The 20,646-nt window shown below is 44.9% G+C and overlaps 1 pseudogene; it reads left to right on the top strand.

Moving 5' to 3' along the window:
* The first annotated feature begins 20,150 nt into the window (after window positions 1-20,150).
* The window catches only part of LOC140466649 (C-type lectin-like), a 46,909-nt pseudogene continuing 46,413 nt past the window's right edge, over window positions 20,151-20,646 (top strand).

Below are 20,646 nucleotides of genomic sequence, written 5' to 3'. Positions count from 1 at the left end.
AGCAAAACCTCTACATCCGTGTAACCCCAATCCTCTCGACATAAAGACCAACATTTCATGAGCTTTGTTGATTATTTTCCACAGCTATTCATTTTAAAGATCAATGCACCCGAACCCCGAAGGCTCTTTGGACAGCCACTGTGCTTAACTGCATATTATCTAGAAAGTACCCTCTCTATCATGATTTTTCTAAAATTAATAACCTTACACTTGCTGACATTAAATTCTATGTACCACAGTTTTCCCCATTTATTCAATCTATCAATTTAATGCTATTGTTTATTGTTTACAATGCTGTCAGACTTTGTTATCAGTACATCTGGAAGACTTCTAGACATACTTCAGTTGTTGATCGATAATGTGAATATAGAGGGCTGAATACAGTTCCTGTGAGACACCACTGGTCATCCTGTAAATTGAAGACTTACCCATTATCCTGACTTCCTGTCACATGCTACTCAATCAATTTCCCAGCCATGTTAGTAATTTGCCCTCAATTATAGAATCATAGTCTTATTGAGTCATACAGCACTGAGTTTCCCAAACTAAACTCGTCCCACTTGCATGTGTTTGACTCACCATCCCTCTGGATCTTTCCAATTCATATACCTGTCTGAGTATGTTTTAAATGTAATTGTCTCTGTATCCACCACGTTCTCTGGCAGTTCATTCCAGAAACAAACCAGTACATGTCCTTATGTGAGACACTATTCAATCCCTCCTGGAGGTCCAGGTAATCAATTGGGCGCCTCCTAGCAGAGCGCTTTAGGGAACATCTCCGGGACACCCGCACCAATCAACCACACCGCCCCGTGGCCCAACATTTCAACTCCCCCTCCCACTCTGCCGAGGACATAGAGGTCCTGGGCCTCCTTCACCGCCGCTCCCTCAACACCAGACGCCTGGAGGAAGAACGCGTCCTCTTCCGCCTCGGAACACTTCAACCCCAGGGCATCAATGTGGACTTCAACAGCTTCCTCATTTCCCCTTCCCCCACCTCACCCTAGTTCTAAACTTCCAGCTCAGTAACTGTCCCCTTGACTTGTCCAGACTTGTCCGACCTGCCTATCTTCTTTTCCACCTATCCACTCCACCCTCTCCTCCTTGACCTATCACCTTCATCCCCTCTCCCACTCACCCATTGTACTCTATGCTACTTTCTCCCCACCCCCACCCTCCTCTAGCTTATCTCTCCACGTTTCAGGCTCACTGCCTTTATTCCCGATGAAGGGCTTTTGCCCGAAACGTCGATTTCGAAGCTACTTGGATGCTGCCCGAACTGCTGTGCTCTTCCAGCACCACTAATCCAGAATCTGGTTTCCAGCATCTGCAGTCATTGTTTTTACCTCGTTGATTTTACCCTACTGCGAATCCTCTTGCAAGGATGACTGCTTTGAAGAAGTTTTCCTCCTCTCTCTAGAAGAATCTCAAGGAGTCCCTCTCCCTGGTCATTTCCTCTGCCCTGAAGCTCTTCAACCATGTCGTGAAACAAACTTGCTACCACAGCCACATTCGCTTCCTCAGTGCCTGCCTCCGTAACCAACTTATCCCACACAGACTCCGGACCACCTTTAAACCAGCAGAGTTCAGACCCGAACAGGACAAACAGTACAGACTACAGATTCAAAAACATCAGCAACAGTTCTCCTTCAAGATCCACCGCTCCACGCTTGCAGCAATGCGCCGGCACCTAACCTCTCTCCAGTCAGCCCTGCCTCAGCTGAGGGCCACACTCTCTCAGAATTGCAAAGGACCCACTCTGTACTACATCCTCAGAAGAATTCATACTCTCAACAAACAGTATTTCAACTCCATCTCAAACATCAAAAACTGTAAGTACAACAAACTTTTATCCACCCACCTCCATAACCAGCGCTCCTCAAACATTCCAGAAGATTCCCCTGGCCTCGGAACCGATTCCACCATTAGCCATGCAGCTGATGCAGCTCCCACCCCCACCCTGATTGATGATGTCACTTCCGCCCCCATCATGGCCACTCCCACAACCACTTCCACCCCTCACAATTCCTCATGCATCACACCTGACATCTCTTCCGCCCCTCACATCATCGCTGATACCACACACTCAGTGACTTCCGCCACCCCTACTGCCGTGGTCACCACCACTTCTGCCCCCACCAGCGCCACTCACCTGCATTCTGCTGACATGTCCCCCACAGACCCTACTGTCACTATCCCCACCCCCCAGAACCCCAAAGGGAACACTACCCCTGCTCATGACTCCATCCCCATTCCCCCCACCATTACACCCACTCCAGTTACAGGGTCCGCCCCCACTCCCAGCTCTACACCCACACCAGATCCCAGCTCTCAGCCCTGCCGAGTTTTCACCATCCCCCCAGACCTCCCCCTCACTGAGGACGAACGATCAGTCCTCAGCAAAGGACTCACCTTCATCCCCCTCCGTCCACGCATCAATGAATTTAATGCACGCCATGATGTCGAACAATTCTTCCGTCACCTCTGCCTCCGAACTTATTTTCACAATCAGGACTCCCGCCCACCTTCCGAGGACTCCTTCGCCCACCTCCAACACACTGCATCCACCTGGACACCCCATGCTGGCCTATTCCCTGCCCTCGACCTCTTCATTTCCAACTGCCGCCGGGACATTAACCGCCTCAACCTGTCGTCGTCCCCCCTCCCCCACTCCAACCTCTCACCCTCACAACGCGCAGCCCTCCAATCCCTCTGCTCCAATCCAAACCTCACCATCAAGCCAGCGGATAAAGGGGGTGCAGTGGTAGTCTGGCACACTGACCTCTACACCGCTGAAGCCAAACGCCAACTCGAGGACACCTCTTCCTACTGCCCCCTCGACCATGACCCCACCCCCCATCACCAAACCAGCATCTCCCAGACCAAACAGAACCTCATCACCTCAGGAGATCTCCCACCCACAGCTTCCAACCTCATAGTCCAAGAACCCCGCACTGCCCGGTTCTACCTCCTTCCCAAGATCCACAAGCCTGAACAACCTGGCCGACCCATTGTCTCAGCATGCTCCTGCCCCACTGAACTCATCTCTACCTACCTCGACACTGTCCTATCCCCCCTAGTCCAGGAACTCCCCACATACGTTCGAGACACCACCCACACCCTCCACCTCCTCCAAGACATCCGTTTCCCCAGCCCCCAACGCCTCATCTTCACCATGGATATCCAATCCCTCTACACCTCCATCTGCCATGACCAGGGCCTCCAAGCCCTCCGTTTCTTCCTCTCCAGACGTCCCCAACAGTACCCTTCCACTGACACTCTCATTCGTTTGGCCGAATTGGTCCTCACCCTTAACAATTTCTCCTTTGAATCCTCCCACTTCCTCCAGACCAAAGGGGTAGCCATGGGCACACGTATGGGCCCCAGCTATTCCTGTCTCTTTGTTGGCTACGTAGAACAGTTGATCTTCCGTAATTACACCAGCACCACTCCCCACCTCTTCCTCCGCTACATTGATGACTGCATTGGCGCCACCTCATGCTCCCACGAAGAGGTTGAGCAATTCGTCAACTTCACCAACACATTCCACCCTGACCTTAAATTTACCTGGACCATCTCTGACACCTCCCTCCCCTTCCTGGACCTCTTCATCTCCATTAATGACGAACGACTTGACACTGACATTTTTTACAAACCCACCGACTCCCACAGCTACCTGGATTACACCTCTTCCCACCCTACCTCTTGCAAAAATGCCATCCCGTATTCCCAATTCCTCCGCCTCCGCCGGATCTGCTCCCAGGAGGACCAGTTCCACCATAGAACACATCAGATGGCCTCCTTCTTTAGAGACTGCAATTTCCCTTCCCACGTGGTTAAAGATGCCCTCCAACACATCTCGTCTACATCCCGCACCTCCGCCCTCAGACCCCACCCCTCCAACCGTAACAAGGACAGAACGCCCCTGGTGCTCACCTTCCACCCTACCAACCTTCACATCAACCAAATCATCCGCCGACATTTCCGCCACCTCCAAACAGACCCCACCACCAGGGATATATTTCCCTCCCCACCCCTTTCTGCCTTCCGCAAAGACCGTTCCCTCCGTGACTACCTGGTCAGGTCCATGCCCCCAAACAACCCACCCTCCAATCCTGGCACTTTCCCCTGCCACCGCAGGAACTGTAAAACCTGCGCCCACACCTCCTCCCTCACCCTAAGGCCCTAAAGGAGCCTTCCACATCCATCAAAGTTTTACTTGCGCATCCACTAATATCATTTATTGTATCCGTTGCTCCCGATATGGTCTCCTCTACATTGGGGAGACTGGGCGCCCCCTAGCGGAGCGCTTTAGGGAACATCTCCGGGACACCCGCACCAATCAACCACACCGCCCCGTGGCCCAACATTTCAACTCCCCCTCCCACTCTGCCGAGGACATGGAGGTCCTGGGCCTCCTTCACCGCCGCTCCCTCACCACCAGACACCTGGAGGAAGAACGCCTCATCTTCCGCCTCGGAACACTTCAACCCCAGGGCATCAATGTGGACTTCAACAGTTTCCTCATTTTCCCTTCCCCCACCTCACCCTAGTTCCAAACTTCCAGCTCAGTAACTGTCCCCTTGACTTGTCCGGACTTGTCCTACCTGCTTATCTTCTTTTCCACCTATCCACTCCATTCTCTTCTCCTTGACCTATCACCTTCATCCCCTCCCCCACTCACCCATTGCACTCTATGCTACTTTCTCCCCACCCCCTCCCTCCTCTAGCTTATCTCTCCACGCTTCAGGCTCACTGCCTTTATTCCTGATGAAGGGCTTTTGCCTGAAATGTCGATTTCGAAGCTACTTGGATGCTGCCTGAACTGCTGTGCTCTTCCAGCACCACTAATCCAGAATCAATTTCTACTGACAATCCCCAGTTGCTTCTTCAAAAAACTCAATAAACTTTGGCAGGCCTGACCTATATATCATGAATCCATGCGGTCTGCCCTTGATTAACTGAAAACTTTGGAGGTGCTCAATTATCCTTTCCTTGACTATCGACTCCAACAATCTCCCCCCAATCTCCCCCTACCTGTTTGTAACTTCCTGATATTCCTCTTTTGTACTTTTTAAAAAGTGGAATGATATTGGCAATTTTCCAATCGAGACAGCCAACTCCTGGGGATCTCGGGATCTCTGAAAGGTTACAGTTAAGGTGCCTGCAATGTGCCTTCCTTTAATTCCACACCTATGCCACTCTCCAGGGAACCAACAGACTTCACCAGACACGTGAACGAGAGGGAAAATGAATCAGAAGGATTGCAGCTGCTGGAAATCAGAAACAAAAACAGAAATTGTTGGGAAGTCTCAGCAGATTTGGTAACCTCTGTGAAGAGAAATGTAAATACCGTCAGTTCTGAAGAAGGAACACTAGACCTGAACTGTTAACTTTGATTTCTCTCCACACGTGCTGCCAGACCATTGCGGTGCAGTGATTGTGTCCTGCCTCTGGTTCAGGAGGCCTGGGCCTACCAACTTACTCACAAGATGTTTAATAACATTTCTGAGCAGGTTGATTAGGAAATATCTACAATTCCAAGACTCTGATGTCTTGAAATGATTTCATGTTCAAACATGGCCATGAGTTTAAACTGATTCAAATGCTTCACATTTGTGCCCTTTGCCCAGTAGCTGTGCAGACCTTTCATCATTTTTTGCCATCCATCAAGCAGTGACTAGCAGCAAGAGACTATTATCCCGACCCCAACATCTGCCACTCTCTATATGGTGCTATCTCTTCTAAAGTTGCCGACCTGGAGCACTGTATTGTCTTATGAGGAGGATGATGCTGGAACTGGGCTCTTTCTATAGGCCATGGATGAGCTCCATTGTTCATCAAGTGTTTCCCTCAGAGGGTCACTGGAGAGTCAAGAAACAAACACAATCTTACTGCAGAGCCTAGTCAATTGGATAAGGATTGACCATTGGAACTGGAGCACCCAGACAGAATATTCTAGTTAAGACTAAATCCATTTGTAATGAGTGGTGTGTGGCAGATTGCCCTGCTCCTGTTCACTGTCTTACCCAACATTGGCTTTACTAACTGTGAAGATAGGCATCTTGTGATCTGTCAGTCTCTTGCCATCTATGTGATGCATTGACGAAATGAACCATCATGGCATCGAGTCACAATGAAGTGCCATTTAGGTGATTAATATTGGAAAGGCTAAAGTTCCATATTGTAGATGAATGAACAAAAATGAAAGCCTATCGAATCACAGGAATATAACCCTTGGTGGTAGGAAGTAATGGGTAACATTGGATTATTTTTGTTCCTCGAAGATTGCTTCCAGGGGAGTTCCACAGGGCTCAGTGCTTGGTGCTCTGCAATTTGTGGATACAAATTCAAATTTTGACTTCAATATAAGGTCATCAGTGTGGAACAAATGCTACATTCAGAGTCAGAGATGCTTCAACACTCTCCATTAAAAACAAGCAGTTCAAACTCTTACCCTCCTTCTCAAATTCCCACTTTCATGATTGGTCTTACAAACTTTCTCCTGAAAGTCCCAAGCTTCTTTCTTTCTCATTCAAGTCTGAACATTTATTCCATTTGTTTTCTTTCTCTCTTTTAGCTCAGCAAGCAACATTCTGAAGAATTCTAAAGCATGCAAAATTCTGAAAAGAACAAATACACTGGTTTCAAAACATTCTCAGGCTTATCCAGCTGGCATCACTCATGGTCTCATCAGTATCCAGTGGAAAGCACATCCTATCACAAATCATCACAGATAAACAAGTGAGCAGAAAAGTTCAACAGAACAGCTTGAGCCCAATGAACGCTTCAGGCTTGGCAAGGAACATGGTGACATCAAATTTGACAGTATGTTTGAAAGTGAAGAGGGTTGCTGCAGATTGCGGGAGGATAATAATGAACTGATCAGCTGGACAGGGATAGAATACAATCCAGAGAAGTGTGAGGTATCATACATCTGTGGAGGTCAAGCGAGACAAAGGAATCCAGAATGACTGGGAGGATACTGAGAGGTGTGGAGGAAGGCTGGGATCTTGAGAGGAATGTCCAAAGATTCGTAAAGGTAGCAGGACGGATCGATAAGGTAGTTAGGAAGACATTGGCAATACTTTCTTTTAATTGTAGTAGAAGGGAGAATATATTGGAGCTACATGAGGCATTATTTACACTACAGGTTGGAGTACTGTGTGCAGTTCTAGTCACTTGATTTCAGAAAAGATGTAATGTCATAAGAGAAGATACAAAGCAGATTGACAGTCAATTTATGAGAATGGTATTAGGACTGGAAAAATGCAGCTACAGTGAGAGTTTGGGTTGTTTGGGCTTGTTAAGGTGTCAATGACTGGGAGCCATTAATGTAAAGTGATTGGTAGTAGGATCAGAGAGGAGAAGAGAAGTCACAAACAGGTCAGTGGAGTCAGGATCTCCCTTCTGCAAACAGTAGGGCAGGCAGAAACCCATAACTCATTGGGACTGATGGTTGAGTGGTGTTCTTCCTTGCACTTAATTTTTCAACAGTTTCTGAATATTCTAAAAATCTGAACAAGAGGAAGCTACATGTGGGAAGGGAGCAGGAAAGTGGCAATACTTTGAATAATCTTTAGATGGGCTCACATGGACATGCTGACTGAATGGTCTTCTTCAGTACCATAAAGATTCAATGCTGGAATCTTATAGGGGCCTGAGTAAAATCAGCCATGGCAATAAATTGACTACAATTGTGTGTGAAGGCCAGTGAGGCCGTTCTCAATATCGCAACCAACACTTCAAATTTTTTAATTAAATTCTGGACATTCAGACGAGATTGTCAACACATCACAGAGAGTTCCCTTGAACAAGGGAGGTTGTTACATCTTCTTGACCTTATTGATTGCAAATAATGTGTCATTAATGTTCAGCTTTCTATTGAACCACCCACCAAGAGCAAAGTAGATGTTAACAATTCCTGGCACAGAAGTCAGAGTTGGGACTGGTAGCTCCATGTGTTCCAAAGACCCTCCATGGACTTTCATGGACATTGGCACCCAATGTGCCAGCCACTAAAAACACCCATGGCACATCTCCAAACAATTACAGGATCTGTAGTTCATTGCTGCACACAAGGCACACCAACAACTCTCATTGTAATGCTACAGCAAGGACACTGTGCACTCAGGGATTGGAACCCAGTTCATGGGATGAACAAGTTTGTATCTCTGTGCTGTTTGCTTGCTAGCTTTAGCACTCTCTGATTTGATGCTTACAACATCCCTGCCTTGCTTTGCCTTTTTGAGCTTTGTCCCTCAGTCAGTGATGCCAGGCTCACAGTGCTGTGGTATCGCCATGCCGTTTAACAGACCCAATGCTAGGAAATTTATCACGGGTGTTAGCAGTCTACAGTCATGTCATGGGTGATAGCTTTCACTCAGGGGGTCCCAGCACAGTGTATCAAGGGCAGCCTCCAGGACCGGTCCAAAGGCTTGGACATGGTCAGTCAGCTGCTCAGAGCTGTCACAGTCTGAATTCTCTCCTATTGGTGTTATGGGAGGGTAGAGACAGAGTGAGGGTGGAAATGTGGGACAGTGGTGGTGGCTCCAAAGTGGCTGAGAGCTTAAGGCGACAGACTGCCCAAGACAGCACAATGTTTTTTCTATCCTATCCATTTCCTTCCCAACTCCATCCGCAATATTTGTGAAGCTTTACATCAGTTTCAGAGTTTCCAGTATGTGGGCACGAGCTGCCTCCTCCTCACCTGAAATGTTCACTCCCTTTCCACATCCATCCACCTTCAGGATGGTCTCAGGGCTCTCCACACCTTCCTCGAGGAAAGGCCTGACCTGTCCCCATCCACCACCTGACTGGACTCGCCCTCACTTTGAACAGCTTCTCCTTTAACTCCTCCCACTCTTTTTCTGATCAAATATGTGACCATGAGGACCTACATGGGCCCCAGATATCATAGAATGCTTTCAGTGTGGAAACAGGCCATTCAGCCCAACAAATCCACACTGTCTCTCCACAGACCCTATCCCTATCATACTGCATTCTTCATGACTAGTCCAACTCACCTACACATCCCTGGGCACAATGGGCAATTTAGCTTGGCCAATCCACCTACCCTGCACATCTTGGGACTATGGGATGAAACCAGAGGACCCAGAAGAAATCCATGCAAATATGGGGAGAGTGCACAAACTCCACACAGACAGTAACCTGAGGCTAGAATTGAAACTGAGTCCCTGTCACTGTGAGGTAGCAGCGCTAACCACTGAGCCACCATGCCACCTAGGTTTTGCCTGTCTCTTTGTATGGTGCATGGAACATTCTTTGTTTCAGTCCTACTCAGGCCCCTTCCCACACCTCTTTCTTTGATATTTCTTTAACATCATCAGTGCTGCTTCCCTCTCACTAGGAATTGAAAAAATGTATGAATTAACTTCCAATTTCCATGCTGCTCTTACCTTCACCTGGTTCATCTCCCACTCCTCTTTCCCTTCCTCAACATTTCTGTTTCCATTTCTGGGGATAGGCTGGTCACTGACATCCACTGCAAACTCACTTATTCCCAGAGTTACCTCAACTGCATACATCCTCACTCCCTGTTTCCTGTGAGGATTCAATCCCATTTTCCCAATTTCTTCATTACCATTGCACCTGTTCTGATGATGTCATCTTTGACAGGATGCTGCAGAAATGTCCACCTTTTAGCATTACCATGGCCGACAGAGCTCTCAGTCGTGCTTGTCCCAATGTTGACTGCCCCTAATTTTTCCAGACCTTTCAATATGGCAATTGATGCTGGTAGCTTAGCCATAGTTCAGTCCTGTTACAGGATGATGTGTTGGGAGCAGAGAAACCAGTGTGACACTTCTCTCATACACTCAACCTCCATCAAGAGGAAATATTCTTCTGAAGAATCAGAGACTTTGAGATTTTCATTGGCTCTTCAACACTTTGAAGTTGACATGTGACATGATAACAAGGAAACACAAACTTTAATGGATCATAATCCATTGACTATCATCGAAAAATTTAAACCTTAAAATGGGAGACTGTGTAGATGGAGTTTCTTGCTGCAATCATTTAATGTAAAGAGGATTCACTTTGATAAACAAAGTACTTTAATTGCAGATGCATTGTTCTGCGTACAAAGTGTTGGAATAAGTTAAATGCTGAAGAAACACTAAGATTGTATCGGCTGATATAAGGTTCTATATGGTAATATAAGGTTCTATATGGCAATATAAGGTTCGATATGGTTTTATGGCAGAGGCGATGGGAAGAAGAACAAATGGATGTAAATCTTGTGTTTTATCATTTCTGCAACATATACTTTTTGTCATGAAATGAATGTTTGAATTATGTTTAATGTTTTTAGATGTGGAAGCATGAAAAGTCTGCATCTTTTTATTCTACCGTACTTTTGAAGGTGGACTGAAATGGCAAAAGAACCATTTCCTGAGGATTGTCATAGGTTTGAGACACGCTTTAAAATCAAGTAACCTGACATTATTGTAAGAAAAACAGAAATTGCCAAAGAAACTCAGCAGGTCTGGCAGAGAAAGCACAGTTAACCATTCAAGTGCAGTGACCTTTCTTCACAACTGATGGCCTCAGGTAAAAATTGAAATTCATTTTGATCACAAAGGGTTAGGGGAGAAACAATGAGCTGATAGACAGAGACAGAGCCCAGAGAGAGAGGGAGGGAGGGAGGGGAACGGGGGGAGAAAGAAAGGGATTGTTGATTGGAGGCCAGAGATGAAGAGAAAATAATAATGGGGCCTCTGAGAGGATGAAAATGTTTTGGCTGTGCTGAAAGCATCCCATGTCATCACTGATCCTGGAGCATAGGGGTGGGGAAAGGATATGGAAGGAGGTGTTTCGGCTTTAAAATTATTGAATGTGACACTGAGTCCTGAGGCTCCATAGTTTGTAAGTATTGTTTAAACAGCTACTTGTTCAGTTGTGGAGGCCGAGTTTATAGCTTAGATGGAGCGAAGGGGTGTGTATGAACAGAGGTTAGGCCAAAACCAAGTGGATGACTGGTCTGTTAGCTCATGAGCATGATCAATACAAAAGGCCTTCTGCCGACCAACAAGCAAATGCTTGGGGTTCAGGTAAATGAACGGCTTCAAGGTGAGAATGTTTTATTTCCCCTTTCCAGTTTCTGCACCTTGTGATTTTCAGTTGTTAAATCAGAGACTATTATATGTGTAAACCAATTACACCATGCCGCCCACAAATTTGCGAAAGGATCTGGTGAAGGAAGTTCAAGAAGCAGATTCAGATCCACCCAAGAATCATCTCAGCAAATGCTGTGAACAGGGACATTGGAACTACCATCCCAGCCTTTCCCTCTGCCACAACACCCATGTTTTTATTGTTTCTGTCTGTGTAGTCTACATCTGTGCTCAGAATGGGAACTTATAAGGGTTAGTATTTTAGCTAGAGGAGTTGCAAGCCATCTGTTCATAATTGCTAATCTGTAGTGAGAATCTATTTCTGTGTCATCAATATTCATTCTTGCTAATTATGGGAATCTGGTCAATGCTGTCTGTCCACTTACAGTTGAAATATAGATAATTTGGGGAATTGTCTGTACTTTTATGAAATCTTTAACTTCTGTAAAGACTCTCGGAACAATGGGGATTCAGTTCCAGTGCGCTACCGCAGTGAGGCGTGACAATTTGTGATGAATAAATGCTTCTATTCCCAATAAGATTTATTACCATCAGTAAGCCACAAGATATTGAATAAAATCTGACCATTTTTCATGGTTTCCTTGGATTTTAAAAATAAGTAGAGAAAATATTTCAACTATCAATTGTCCACTTCTCTGTGATGTTGCAATTATTTTTCTCTGCATTCAGTCAATTCCCCTCAGTCTCGGGAGAACAGGGACTAACAAAATGGATTCCTGATGAAGAACCCTAATGTATCACCAGATCCTTCCCCACAAAAGATGGCCAACAATCACCACAGAAACAGTCCTGATAGCTGTTACCACCGTCTCAAATGATGGAGAAGGAAAGTATTCTCATCGTGAGACTGGATTTTCTAATCAGGCCCTGGAATTCATCACTGGGTACATTCCACAAAGGAATTTCACAAACAGCCTCAAGCTATTCAGACTGTTCCATCAGATGATTTGGACTGAAAATCTGAGGACAAGATTGAGATGACTTTTTTTTTGTTACAACCAAATGGAATGAGAGAAACATTGGCTGTCAAATGTTTGGGAATCCTAAATTTATATAAGTTCATGACTTTTTTAATTGATCTGAATAAACAGTAGTTATTTCTATTGTAAAGTGTAATGCTGGCATTCTGGGAGGATGTTGAAAAGGTTAAGTGTAACATGTGAACATTTGATAAACAGACTTTTATTTGAAGTTGACACCTACTGATGTGTGAATACACCCGTGTTTATAGTATAAATATAAATAATAGCTCATTTTCCGATAACATTTTAGTGTGCCAATGCAGCAGATAATATCCAAAAAGGGGATCCATTGTGTTGCCAGTATTTGTAGTCTGAAGACACAATTTTGTTATTTACTACTCTGTATTTCCGGCTGTATTTCCAACTTCCTTCTTGATTGTTTCGCTTAATCTCCCGTGTAACTTGGAATAGCTTCTTGATTAACAATCTCGGTCACTTTGCCAAATGATCTTTTATTAAACACACAGGCTGCATGACTTCTGTTTCACTGTGTGATCATATAGTCTCATGGGGCTGCCTGTGTTTGAATTACAGGAGGCGTGTTTATCTGTTGTCATCACCAGTTTCCAATGGTGTAGGTGGGTGCAGAGATTTGACACAGTGGCAGTATTTCATTTCACAATCAGATTAGTGTCTGCATGCCACCTCAGCACGATCCCCACTATTGAATCCCAGTGAAATTAGGAACTGAAAAAGAACATACAGACATAAGCAATGGGAGCAGGAGGAGGCCATCTGGCCTTATGAGCCTGCTACGCTATTCAACAGGATCATGGTTGAACTTTTCGTGGACTCAGCTCCATTTACTCACCCACTCACCATCAACGTTGGCCACCCATCCCACAGGAACAGGGAAACTAGTTGAAACAGACTCACTGATCCACGGTAACGTTTTGTAATTATAACATGCCCACTCTGGGTCATGGGCCTGCACAATCATAAATCCTGCAGCTGAAGCTCAGAGCAGTGAGGATCCTGGATACAGATGATCCAGTAAATGATTGGGAATTGAGCAATGTTTAAACCTCTTGACCAGGAGGAACAAGAGTGTCACTCCACGCTGCTTCAAGGAAATATTGAGAATCCTCGGTTATTGATTCCCCTCCCTTCCAAATCCTCAGATTTATTACAAAGTTACCAAAAATAAGGAATTTCAGTTATAGAGTCATAGATATGTACAGCACAGCAACGGAGACTTTGGTCCAATTCATCCATACCGACCAAATATCCTAAAATAATCTTGTCTCATTTGGCAGCATTTGGCCTATATCCCTTTAGCTCATTGATCTGTCTGATCAAGATCCCATTGTACTCTGAGGTAACCTTCTTCGCTTTCCATTGCACCTCTAATTTTAGTGTCATCTGCAAATATTTGACCACACCTTCTATGTTTACATCCAAATCATTGATATAAATGATGAAAAACAGTGGGCCCAGCACCTATTCTTGTGGCACACCACTGGTCACAGGCCTCCAGTCTGAAGAGCAACCTCCACCACTACTCTCTCCCTTCTACCTTCAAGCCAGTTTTGTATCCAAATGGCGAGTTTTCCCTGTATTCCATGTGATCTAACCTTGCTAACCAGTCTACCATGAGGAACCTTGTTGAATGCCTTACTGAAGTCCATGTAGATCATGTCCACCAATGTAAAGGTAGCAGAGAAGCTCAGATCTTCTTCTTCGGGCAGATGAGCGACGGTCAGATTGAGTTGAGGTATTCAAACTCATCAGCAACTAGATAGCGGCACATTTAAATGAATTGATAATGAACCATCGAATCATCTCTTCAGCACAGCTTTTTTGCTTTATTTACAACAGAAGATCTAACAGGGTCGTCAAAGCATATTTCCTCATAACTTTGCAAAGAAATTGAACAAATACTTAAGATGGAAATGTAGACAAGATGGTGCTGAATGGGAACAGCAGGGGTACCAAGTTGGTAGTTCTTTCTAAGAGCTAGCACAGACTCAATGGGCCAAATGGCCCCCATCTACACACACTATTATTGTGCAATTTTAAGATTTTCTAACATAGTAAAAATGCTGCATTTAGTTCTGGTAAGTGCACTGCAGGAATATTATATTGACCATGATAAAGGTATAGATTCAAGAGTGTGGTGCTGGAAAAGCACAGCAGGTCAGGCAGCATCCAAGGAGCAGGAAAATTGGTGTTTCGGGCATAAGCCCTTCATCAGGATTATGCTGACTGTTCCTAAGATGAGAATGATTAAGTCAACCAAATGAAGCTTGTGGAGCAGTGGGAATGGCCACAAGGCCTGGGGGTTCAATCACAACTTACCCCAGAGATGGGTCATAACATCTCTGAACAGGTTGATTGATGCATCTAAACAGAGTCCAAATGTTAACAGGATTGTTTCAGATGAAGAAACACTGAAATCTTCACTTAATTCAGGCAATGACCTGATTTAAAACAATTATTTTACTTAGTGTGGCTGACAGGACTGAGGGGAAAATCTTTAAATTAGATCCTTATCATTCATAAATGATATCGTAAGGCTCTGCCTCACATTAAGCATTATGGAAATTTAGAACTCTGTCCCCAGTTGTGGTGAGACTGGGCTGAATGGAAAATTCCAATGGAAAATCTGATGACTGGGTATATGGAACCAATGTGGTTTTAAGACACAAATCAGTCACAAAATTCACAAACCTGACTGCCACGATCAACTCATCATCTCTGCCTGCTCCTGTCCCACTGAATTTATCTTCCATATCTTGACACAATCTGGTTCCCCTTGGCCCAGGAACTCTCCACCATCATTCAGGACACCACCCATCCCCTCCACCTCCTCCATGACTTTTTTTTCCCTGGTCCCCAGTGCCTCATCTTCACCATGGACATTCAGTTCCTGTACATGTCCATCCGCCATGGCAAAGGTATCCAGGCCCTCTGTTTCTTCCTCCCCTGCTGACCCAACTAGTATCCCTCCATCGACATACTCATTTGATTGGCTGAAGTGGTCCTCACCCTCAACAACTTCTCCTTTGAATCCTCCCACTTCCTTCAGACCAAAGAGGTAGCCATGGGCACCTACACAGGCCCCAGCTAGGCCTGCCTCTTCTGAGGATTTGTGGAACAGTCCATCTTCTGCAGTTACACTGGCATCATCCCCCACTTCTTCCTCCGCTACATTGATGTCTGTATTGGCGCCACCTTGTACTTCCAGAAGGAGGATGAACAGTTCATCAATTTCATGAATACCTTCCACCCTGACCTCAGATTCACCTGGACCATCTCCCTCCCCTTTCTGACCTCTCTGTCTCCATCTCTGGCAACCAACTCCACAAGGACATCTAGTTCAAACCCTCAGACTCCCACAGAGACCTGGACTACACTCCCACTGCCCCATCCCCCACTGCCCCATCACGCACCCCCTCCAACCTGTAAAAAGGCTATCCCTCACTCCAAATTCCTCCGCCTCGACCGTATCTGCTCCCAGAGGAGTAATTTCACTTCAGGATATCCCAGATGGCCTCCTATTTCAAGGACAGCAATTTCCTCTCCCACATGGTCAACAATGCCCTCCAGTGCATCTCCTCCACTTCCCATTCCTCCACCCCTGAATCCCACCCCTCCTATCACAACAAGGCAGAGTCTCCTAGTCCTTGTTCCACCTCACTAATCTCTGCATTATCCTCTGCTATTTCCGCCACCTACAGTCAGATTTCACCACCAGAGATATATCCCCCCCCTCCCCACACCTATCAGCATTCCGTAGAGACCGTTCCCTCTGTGACTCCATCATTAGAACCATGACCCCCCCACCACCAACCCTCCTTCCACTCCCGGCACCTTCCCTTGCTGCTGCAAAAGGTGCAAAACCTGCACCCAACCCCTCCCCCCTCACCTCCGTCCAAGGCCCCAAAGGACACTTCCACATCCAACAGGGATTTTCCTGCACATCCAAACACCTCATCTACTGTGTCCGTTGCTCTTGGTGTAGTCTCTTCTACATTGGGGAGACAGGATGCTAACTCGCAGAACATTTCAGGGAACATCTCCGGGACACACCCACCAAACAACCCTACCAAACTGTGGCCAACCACTTCAACTTCCCCTTCCACTCTGCCAAGGACATGCAAGTGCTGCGCCGGCACCACGGCCAAATCCAAGCCACCCAATGCCTGGAGGAAGAACGCCTCATCTTCTACCTTGGGACCCTCCAAACACATGGTATCAATGTCAACTTCACCAGTTTCCTCATCTCTTCTCGCCCACCTCATTCCAGATCCAACCCTCCAACTCAGCACAACCCTCTTAACCTGTCCTACCTGTCCATCTTCCTTCCCACCTATCTGCTCCACCCAAACCTCAGACCTATCACCATCACATATCCACTTGCGTCTACTTAGGACTTTCCCAGTTACTTCAACCCCATCCACTGCCTCACCCTCCTATTTACTTCCCAACTCCTTCCTTCCCCTCCAGCCACATTGCTGATTCTGGGCTTATGCCCAAAACTTCAATTTTCTGCTCCTTGGATTCCACCTGACCTGCTGTGTTTTTCCAGCACCATACTTTTCAATTCTGATCTACAGCATCTGCAGTCCTCATTTTCTCCTCCAAATCAGCCCTGATCCAACTGAATGATGGAACAGGCTTGAGGCACTGAGGAAGGTGAGATTCAATGATTTTGTGCAAATCGGTTAATGTTAGCAATGACGGGTAAAGATCCATCTTGGTTTGTTTACTTGTCTGTGATAAATAAGATCTTTGGCAAACACTTATGTCTACAGAGTAGCACAAAGCAGCTACAAATTTGTCCAGATGTCTTTCCACAATCGTTGCTCAAGATTTCCAAGTGGTCCCACCAAGATCCAAGATGAAAAACATATTAAAACAGATTGGGAGAAAGGGAGTATTTCAGAAGCTAATCAAATTTGAAGACAATAAAAGGGCTGCCTACATTTGAAAGACACAAAATGGCTGACAAGGGATAAACATAATTAAATAGGCTGCTCCACCATTCAGAGAAACATAATGGTACCTTTGAGCATGGCCAAGTTGAACCTGAGGCCTTACACAGTCGTCCACAGTTACACAGTTCGATAAGAAGATGCCTAAGGATAGACACAAGTTCATTAAAATAAGACAAGTGATTGATTCCAGCCTCATTAATGAAAGGATGTTGTCTCATTAGGTGAAGGCACCAGTTAGAACAAGGAGTGTAGAACAGTTCATGAGGCCATCAGCGTAACTCATTATACAGCGAATGAAAACAACACCTATATTTAAGTAATCAGTTGTTTCTTTGAAATTATTCACAATATTAAGAAATAGGTTCTAGTTAAAGATTATTCAGATAATCATTGATATAACTTTCAACATAATTATAGATACACAGTGAAACCAAAGAATAATAGAAGCATGAGGTGAAAAACATTAAAACACAGAACTGAAAAGTTAATTGGTTTCAGGGAAACATTTTCCATACCTCTAAAAAGATGCCTGCCACAAAATAGATTGTTTGCAGCTCATTAGTTAAGAAGTGCTAACAGGAGAAGTAGCTGTATAAGTTACATTTTATAACTAACTTTATAACAGAAATGAATATCAGGGCATTGGTTTGCTCGCTGAGCTGATGGGTTTGTCACCATGCTAGGTAACATCATCAGTGATCCTCCGGTAAAGCGTTGGTGTCCTGTCCCGGTTTCTACTTGTGTGGCTTGGCCTGTTGAGGTGGTTGGGATCATTTCTGAATCCATTACTGAGAGGTTGGTGAATGGAGTTAGAATATATATGTTTGTTAATGGAGTTCCGGCTTGTATGCCAGGCCTCTAGGAATTCCCCTGCATGCTTTTGTTTGGCCTTTCCCAGGATGGACACATTGTCCCAGGTGAACTAGTGTCCTGTTTGTTTGTGTATGTGGATACTAGTGATAGCTGGTCAGGTGGTTTGTTGCTAGTTGGTGCTCATGTTTCCTGGTGGCTAGTTTCTTGCCCGTTTGTCCAATATAATGTTTGTTGCAGATCTTACAGGGTATTTTATAAATTATGATGGTTCTGCTGGGTATGTGTATGGGGTCCTTTAAGTTCATCAGTAGTTGTTTTAGTTGGTAGTAGGTTGGTTATTACGAATTTTATGGCAGTTAATTAGAACTAAATGTCTTTTGTATTTTTTTAATGCGTATAATTGGCCTAGTGGAAACTGTAAGAGCAATAACAGAATTTGAGAGAGATAGTTCATGGAATACAATAAATAACAGATTACAAGCAGTCCGTACGGAGAAGCAAGTCTGGGACAGATCTGAAGGAGTATGCCCAGTAACTCTGGAATATGAATGAATCAGATGCATAGAAAGATCCCAAGGCCTGGAGATTACAATTTCGATTAAACACCATGCAATCATGGGAACTTGGGGCTGCCCATCATTGATTAGGTGTTTCACAGGATTGGGTGTATAGAATAAGGGGACGGACACAGTGACCATGATCTATGTGATTACTGTAACACAAAATGTATAAAAATGCTGTATTTGACTGTAACAATCAGAGTGTGTCATTGATCTCTCTTCTGATCTGAGCCACAGATTAAGGGAGTGACTGGGTTCCCACATCGAGGCCAGATTTGGGGAAGGTCTTTGACCCTCTCCCTGCATTAACCAGCTGTTGCTTGAATAAGAATAAACTCTGCCACTTGCCTGAATCCTGCTGCCTCCTGAGCCTTTGTCCTCGGTCAGGGGATATGCTCCTTCACCTGGTCAGGCTTCATTGCACTGGTGCCTATTGATAGGGAGTTTGGACAGAGACAGCAGAGGCACTAATACATGTATCTCTTCAGAAAACATGCCGACCAGGTATTCCAAAGTTAAATAATCCTTTTTGCCAGCATTTGGTCCATATTCCTCTAACCCTTTCCTATTTATGTCCCTGTCCAAATATTGTTTTAATGTTGTAACTGTACCTGCCTCTATCACTTCCTGTCACTGCATATTCCATACACACACCATCCTCTGTGTGAAAACATTACCCCTCAGGTTCCCTTTACATCTTTCCCCTCTCACCTTAAACTTATGACCCCGAGTTTTGGACTCCCCTACCCTTTGAAAAAGATCTTGGCTATTCACCCTATCTATGCCCCTCATGACTTTACGTAGCTCTATAACTCTCAGCCTCTGACATTCAAGGGAAAAAAAAATCCGAGTCTATCCAGCGTCTCCCGATAGCTCCAACCTTCCACTCTCACTATGACTCCATGACTTGACAAAATGGTACAGTGCCAGAGGACTGAAGCACAGCTAATATGGTTTATATATATACACATACGGGGAAACAGAATAAGCTAAGATAACTTACAACAAGTGATTTAAATACATTGTCAGAAAAATAATGAAACAACAACTAATATTTGCATGTATGTTCAACAGAATAAGACATTCCAAATTTCTTCTGTGGAGCAAGAAATCTAAATTTAACGTCAAGTTTTGTGAATATTATCCCTTTAATCTGGGAACTTCATCTCATAATAATAATGCACAATCCTAACTGTTCACATCGATGACATTTATTAAATCTTACTTTCTGAAGTCCATTCATTTACACTATGATTGTGGTGTTGGGAATAGTGACTGCCAATCTCACCTCTCACTCAGTACTCACAATGTCACATCATAAGTTCTGGGTGTAGCGCATCAAATAATTTGAACATATTTGAACATCCTCTATTTGAATATCCTCCAGACCCTCCTGCTGACTGTCAGCCACCAATTATTCAACAATAACATTGACATCATGAATGGCTGTGCCAATCAGATTTGAGTCAATGGTTCCATGCTCTTCTGAGCTGATGATATATATTGAAAGAAGCAATCAAAACCCCATCATGTCCGCTATCTGGGAAAGAGAGAGGTAGCAATGGGAGCAGGAAGTTCCCACCTTTGTCCTCAGGTATTGATGTTAATGTTGGATGTTTTTCGTTTTTCAGATTTGAGAAGAACTTCACTTCAGACATGAAGTTGATTGGAGTTTTACTGCTGAGTGCATTGCTCATCAGTAATGTGGCAGGTAAATAGATTATCTTGACTCTAAAAATCCATCATTGTAAACTAAAATCAAGATGGAACGTTATGAAGATGAGAGAAGCTGGAATTTGGGGCAGTCAAACTGAATGGGATGAATCCATCTGCAGGTACTGTCTGTTGCCTGAGACCCTGCAACTCAGTCACTGTCCTGAAGTATCAGTTAGACACACTCCAACACAAGAGAGGGGGAGGGATACCTACATTGCTTTCTCTCGATCTGGAGGAAGATCACTGTCTGTGAGAAGGTAGAGAATGAGACCTCATAAATAATGATTGGGGCCAAAAGTCAAGTGTTTGAAAAACTGACCAGGGTCTTACAATGCTGAATGGGGATGGGAGTGAATGAAGCATCAGAAACATCGGTGTTAAATGAACAATGTGGAGTTCTGAGGGGTGGAAGATAAGCTAAAGGGGATGTTTCAAA

The sequence above is a fragment of the Chiloscyllium punctatum genome, chromosome 44 (assembly GCF_047496795.1).
Source record: "Chiloscyllium punctatum isolate Juve2018m chromosome 44, sChiPun1.3, whole genome shotgun sequence".
NCBI classification, from domain to species: Eukaryota; Metazoa; Chordata; class Chondrichthyes; order Orectolobiformes; family Hemiscylliidae; genus Chiloscyllium; species Chiloscyllium punctatum.
Note: the sequence above shows the minus strand (reverse complement) of the source record. Positions and strands in the feature narration are given on the sequence as shown.